Raw genomic sequence first — 7,063 nt, 5'->3', positions numbered from 1 at the left:
TGGAGCATTCTCTAAGTTCTGTTACAATTTGCGCACTCTTACGGAAACACTCTGTATGAAAGGTGGTATGTTTTATTGACTATGACAGTGCATATAATCCTTCTATCGGTACAGTATTACAGAAGTTAGATGAAATTATGTAGGGGCACTTAGTTTATTAACTCTTTTTGATCATTCGCGACAAAGTCAGGAAAGTTGTGAAGATGTCTACATATATATTATTATTTCTTTGTTGCGAATGGATGAACTAATAGCAGGCGACAGCCCCTATAACTTCAGCGCTCTGTTGTGTCATTAGATGACATTTCCGAACACGTATTTCTGTCCTTAGCTTCTTCCTCTGGACACACTTCTTCGGTACCATTTTGTTACACACTATATACTAGTTCCTTTGAGTATTGTTGTTCATGGCAGTTTGTTAGTTCTACTCGCGACCAGTCCGAAAGCCAAGTCAATCATTAGAAATTGTAGGCTTATTAAGCGGTAGGATTAATGATGAAGTGTGCCAGGTTGCCAAATAATTTGAAGAACCTAAAATTCGCTTACATTTATACCGTCTCACTCCAACTGTGCGATTGTTCGCCAGTAGCATAACGCAGTCAACCTGCAGTACTTCCGGCAGGGAATGCACAGTCCACTAGCAGTGGTATAGAGTACTCTCCGCCATGTGTTGTGTGGCGGTTTGCTGAATTTCGATGTAGATCTTTTCGGTACTGTCAGAGTGCTTTGAGGGGCAGTCAGCAGACGTGAGGTTGATTCAGTGAGACTCCAAGGCCCTGCCTCAGTCGTACCGGATCACATTTGGGATACAGTCGGGTGGAATGTGTGGGCCCTGGAGGTAATTCCTTGCATTACGCAGTGCAGTTGAGCTGTCATAGCTTTGTAATTAACTTATTGTTGAGCGCCTATTTCCGAGAATGCCCCACCACGTGTAAGCAATAACTTTGTGACTAGTTAAATAAATAAATAAATATAAAGAGACAAATGGGTAAAGGAGACGGAGAGGAGACGTGGTGCGCCAAAAAGATAGAGATATGGAGATATATAGATGGATAGATAGATAGAATTATTAAGTGTTATAGAAAGCGACCTCATAATGAAAATGTATGGAGCTATCAAAAGGCAATTAGAACTATTTATTTATTTATTTCGTTAACAATACAGAGTAACCCACCGCCTTGAAATGTAAGGTGGGTCGGATGCTTCTGAATCTAATAGCAAAGACTTCTCATTGTTACAATCTTATTGGTATACAGTTGTTAATGCTTTTTTTAATAATACAAAGAACATGATATATAAAGATTTCTCCGAGGTTAAAGCGAATTGAATGCTTAACAATTGTTAAAATGGTTCCACATAATTTCTTACTACCTGGTTGATGAGAATATAATTTATATAATGCAAATGTCAAAGAAAAATAAAAAGAGAAAATGTAACACAATAATCGTGGTGAAAATAATTTGTAATATGTAGAGGGAATTGATATGCTGTATTTGGATTTGTAATACAGTCTAAGTAGCATGTTGGTTAATAATGGCCTATTTCTACCTATTTCAGATGAGATGGTCTCGGTACAACCTTGAGGTATTCTCATCTGAAATGGTTTGTGCTAATGTATGTTTGCACAGATTATACAGATTAAATGCTGATTGAGCACTTCATACATGGAATACATGAATTTTAGCTTTAAATGAGAAACACACTTATGTTTGTAACTTGCTAGTAGAAATGGAATATAGTTCATTGCTACCTGAGTGCATTATTCTTTAAATAACTTAATACATTTATGATATATAAAATTCATTGATTGTAACATTTAATAGAGAAGAGAATATACTTCTGTCTGTACACAATAAGACGAGCAATACCTTACTGCTTGTGTGCAGTATACTTTAAACACTACGCAGGATGTCATTGGGGAGGAGGAGCCTCGGAATAAAAGTTCTTCGAGACTTCTCCTCCCAAGCGACATTACCTTATTAATACAGTCTTAGTATGTGGTGCCGGTGTTTATTTATTTTATGATTGTTGTGTTCTTTGTGTGTTGTGGCTTGCAGTGTCATGCATTGTTGGTTTTGGTTCAAAATGGTTCAAATGGCTCTGAAAACTGTGGGACTTAACACCTGAGGTCATCAGTCCCCTAGAACTTAGAACTACGTAAACCTAACTAACCTAAGGACATCACACACATCCATGCCCGAGGTAGGATTCGACCTGCGAGCGTAGCGGTCGCGTGGTTCCAGACTGAAGCGCCTAGAACCGCTCGGCCACACCGGCCGGCGTTGGTTTTGGTCCTTTACATGTTGATCCCTTCTTAGTTATGTTCACTTATTGTTCCTTCCTCGGTTTCGGAATCTGTGGTCGTGTTTGTGTCCTCCCATGTGATTTGTTATGTTGTTTGTGATTGTCTACGCCTCCTTCCACATGGGCTTCGGCGCTCGTATTCTTCCTACAGAGTGATCAATACAATATCGACTACGCTATTTATTGCGTTCCAGTCATCGGGATCACGTATTATTGTGGCGATGTCATTGTTGTTCTCTATTGGTCTCAATTGTGCTAGCGTGTTGCACAGCAGTGTGACATGTCCTTGTGTCCCAGTTTCTTCGCATACGCATATTTCATCGTTAGTTGGTACCACACGGTTTAAATGTACCGGATACGGCCCGTGACCTGTCAGGAAATGGACCATCCCCCGGCTTCGGTCGACATGTTTCAGTTGTAGTCTTTCGTGTACATCAGGAAAGAAAGAGTGTACTCGGCGACCCTTGTCCGGTGCATCCCACTCTCTCTGCCATGTTTGAATCCGCCACTGTTTCATTTGTGTTTTGTTCATAATGTTGGTTCCCGTAATTTCGGTGACTTTATCGAGCCTGTCCCTCTTAAGCCAGTGAAGTGCAGCTCTATAACGTATTGTTATGTGTATAGGGCAGGTTCCCATCACAACGCAAAGTGCCTCTAGTGACGTGGTGTTGAAACTTCCGCTCATTCTCAGGAGTACACTATGTTGACCGCGTTTTGCAATTGTCTTGTTAGTCTGAATGTTCAGTCTGTGAACCCAAGCACTTGCGGCGAAGCATGCGATGAAGGCAATTAGAACTGTGTATCCACAAGATTGCAATGAAATAACACAAGAAACACAAAGGAAAGAGTCGCTGGCTGTGACTAACTGAAGGGTACGTTCAGCCATATCATGGGAAAGAGTTTTCATCCTCCGCGCGCTATGGAAACTTTATCTGTAGTGTGTGAGAGATGTGTCCTTAGTGTATCTGTTGAGTGTAGGCACCCGCGAGCGCGGAGAACTGCCGCAACACCATGTGACATGGAGTCGACTAATGTCTGAAGTGCTGGAGGAAATTGACACCATGAATCCTGCAGGACAGTCCATAAATCCGTAAGGGTACGGGGGGGGGGGGGGGGGAGGAAGGGTAGAGATCTCTTCTGAACAGCACGTTGCAAGGCATTCCAGATATGCTCAATAATGCTCATTTCTGGGGAGTTTAGTGGACAGTGGAAGTGTTTAAACTAAGAAGAGTGTTCCTGAAGCCACTCAGTAGCAAGTCTGGACGTTTGGCGTGTCGCATTGTCATGCTGAAATTGCCCAAGTCCGTCGGAATGCACAATGGGCATGACTGGAGACAGGTGATCAGATACGATGCTTACGTACGAGTCACCTGTCAGAGTCGTATGTAGACAAATCAGGAGTCCCATATCTCTCCAGCTGCAAAGGCCCCACCTTTACAGAGCATCCACCAGCTTGAACAGTTCCCTGCTGACATGCAGCGTCCATGGATTCATGAGGTAGTTCCATACCCGTACACGTCCATAAGATCGATACAATTTGAAGCGAGAATCGTGCTACCAGGCAATATGTTTCCAGTCTCGACAGTCCAATGTTGCTGTCGGCGGGCCCAGGCGAGTCGTAAGGCTTCGTGTCGTGCAGTCATCAAGGGTACATGAGTGGGCCTTCGGCCGAAAGCCCATATTGATGATGTTTCGCATACTGATGCTTTTTGATAGCCCAGCATTGAAATCTGCAGCAATTTGCGGAAGGGTTGTACTTCTGTCACGTTGAAGGATCCTCTTCAGCTGTCGCTGGCCCCGTTCTTGCAGCATCATTTTCCAGCCGCAGTGATGTCGGAGATATGGTGTTTTACCGGATTCCTGATATTCATGGTACACTCGTGAAATGGCCGTTCGGGAAAATCCGCACTTCATGGCTACCTCGGATGCTGTGCCCCATCGCTCGTGCGCCGACTATAACACCATGTTCAAACTCGCTTAAATCTTGATAACCCGCCATGGTAGCAGCAGTAATCGATCTAACAATCTAACTATTTACTCGCAGTCCATATACTGTTCTCATTAGTCTGTTCATTCCGTTCAACAGATCATGAAATTCATCAGCAATGTCATCAGCGAATCGTATGGCTGATATCCTTTCACCTTGTATTTTAATTCCAAACCTAAACCTTTCTGTTATTCCACCATTGCTTCTTGGGTGTGTGGATTGAACAGTAGGAGCGAAAGGCTACATCCCTACCTTACACTCTTTTTAATTCGAGCACTTCGTTCTTGATCTTCCAATCATATTATTCTCTCATGGCTCTTGTACATGTTACATATTACCCGTGTCCCCTATAGCTTATCCCTATTTTCCTCAGAGTTTCGAACATCTTGCACCATTTGACACTGTCGAACGAATTCTCCAAGATCAACAGATTCTATGAACGTGTCTTGACGTATCTTTTGTCTTGCTTATATGATCAACCGCAACGTGAGAACTGACACTTGTCTTGTATAGGCATTGCTGACCGCAGCGCCGTATTCTGCTTGTTTTGTATCTCTGTATTTGAATGCGCATGACTGTGCCAACTTTTTTGGAGCTTCAGTGTAGAATGTAATGAAGGAGCACAATACAATGAATTTCAATTATCGTTATTTATTAGTCAAGAAGACTTACATCTACAATATGTCCGTTCGGATACAAACAAGGAGGAGACCGTAGGATCAGCTAACAAAAGAAAATGGGAGAGTGACAAAAAGAGACAGAAATTCTCCCTTTTACTTATGGAAATAAAAATTACATTGTTTATTAGGATTCAGGTGCAAACACTACGCAGTTCTTTTTTCGTCACAAAAGTATTATTTTCTGTTTAATAAAAATCTATTCAAAGTAAGTTCTACAGGCTAAGAAAGGGAAAAAAAATGTCGTTGGGACGCTTCATATTTCTGGATGTATGTAACTGCAGTTCTTTTGACGAATGGCAGCTACAGTTTTCGATGATGGTTCTATGTTTAAATACATTAATGCACTCAACGTAGCTTCCACGATACTGCTAGAATTTGATATTTAGTTCGATAGAGCTTCGTGAGAATATGTAGCACAGGTGCGTTAACTGTGAATTTGATGTATGGAGACCACCAAGAAAGCTTTTCCGCGTCGGTGGTACTCCGAGGTATGTACGGTTATTAGGCGTGTCATTGCCTTAATGAAGACGAGCAAATTTGCGCATGAAATACACACGCGTACTCGCTGGACCCTCGCATGCCGAGGTACTAGGAAGTGGCTCGGCATCCAAGGAAGCGGACTTGGATTATACCCTCCAACGATAAAAACTTTTTTTAATACACGAGACTTATTCTTGTGGATTTTAATTTTATAAAGAGTCCTAATATCGTAACAAAAAAGCCGTCTTAATCACCGTTTTGTTTTATAATTAACACTGTAATATTTTCGTGATTTTAGTGATAGATGCTTCCTATACTAATTTAGTTAGTAACTATATTAAACCGAAATTTTGGTGACAGGGCTGCTGACTTTAAAAGAATCTATGTACTGTGCCTTGTTCTTTTTTACTGAAAACTCTCATAATACTAAACACTTTATTTTGTTTTCACATAAATCGTATTCGATGTTGAGCATCGATCCCATCTATTTCCTTAACTTCTGTGGAGTTATTTCTTTATTAAAAATCTAGTTACAATTTGTGATCTGTGAACCATTCGTTTCACTGATGCGAAGTATTACAAGAACACTTAAAGAGTCCTCGTCAATCCAACCTACAGATATGCACTTCAGGACAAACAAATTCCACAAAGTGTTACATATGACTAACGTTCATGTGAAGGCAGGTTTCAAAAGCACGTTTCCTCACCGGTACCGTCCGCAGCTCAAGGTCTAGTGGCTAGTGTTGCTGCCTCTGGATCTCGGGATCACGGGTTCGATTCCCGGCCGAATTGGGGATTTCTTCTGCCCGGGGACTGGGTGTTTGTGTTGTCCTCCTCATTTCATCATCATCATCATCATCATCATCATCATCATCATCATCATCACCAACATCATCATTCGTGGTAGTAGCTAGACCGGACTGAGTAAAAAACTGGGCTGTGTAAAAATTGGAACTTTCTACGGGCGCTGCTGACCGCGCAGACGAGCGCCCTACAAACCAACCTTCATCATCATCCTCACCGGTGTGTGTTCACATTCCAACTTCCCAGGCGTGTTCCAAATGTGTTCCGATTTCATCGATAGTGTCAACAGGGCGGGAGTTATATATACATAAACAACCATTTCAAATCGCGAGACTTGGCAGGTCATGCTATTGCTGTCTGCCAGCAATTAGGTATCCGGAATGGTAATTAAATCAGACTAGCGCAGTTTACCACTTTGTAATTTGTGCCTCCATTGCGATGTTTCAGAATACGAGGATGAGTCAAATGAAAACCTTAAATTTGTAATAACAAATCGAAATTTCGCGCCGTTATCCTGTAAGGTGGTAAGTGTGCTACAAACAGCGTGTAGTATGGCCTGTAGGTGGCAGCATAGTGCAGATGAACACATACCGTCGCAGTATCAGTATAAAGATGGCCGCTCCACTTGCGGCTTGCACCAGGGAAGAAGAGCGTTCTGTTATTCGGTTTTTGCGTAGTGAAAGTGCGAAACCTATTGAAATTCATCGACGAATGAATGTTCAGTACTGTGGTGCATGTTTGTCACAGCAGCAAGTCTCCGAATGGAGTAGAACGTTCGCAAATGGTGTGACTTCAATGGAAGATGCTC

Source organism: Schistocerca cancellata, chromosome 7 (genome assembly GCF_023864275.1).
Source record: "Schistocerca cancellata isolate TAMUIC-IGC-003103 chromosome 7, iqSchCanc2.1, whole genome shotgun sequence".
Taxonomy (NCBI): domain Eukaryota; kingdom Metazoa; phylum Arthropoda; class Insecta; order Orthoptera; family Acrididae; genus Schistocerca; species Schistocerca cancellata.
The sequence above is the reverse complement of the archived record's forward strand: the minus strand, read 5'-3'. Positions refer to the sequence as shown.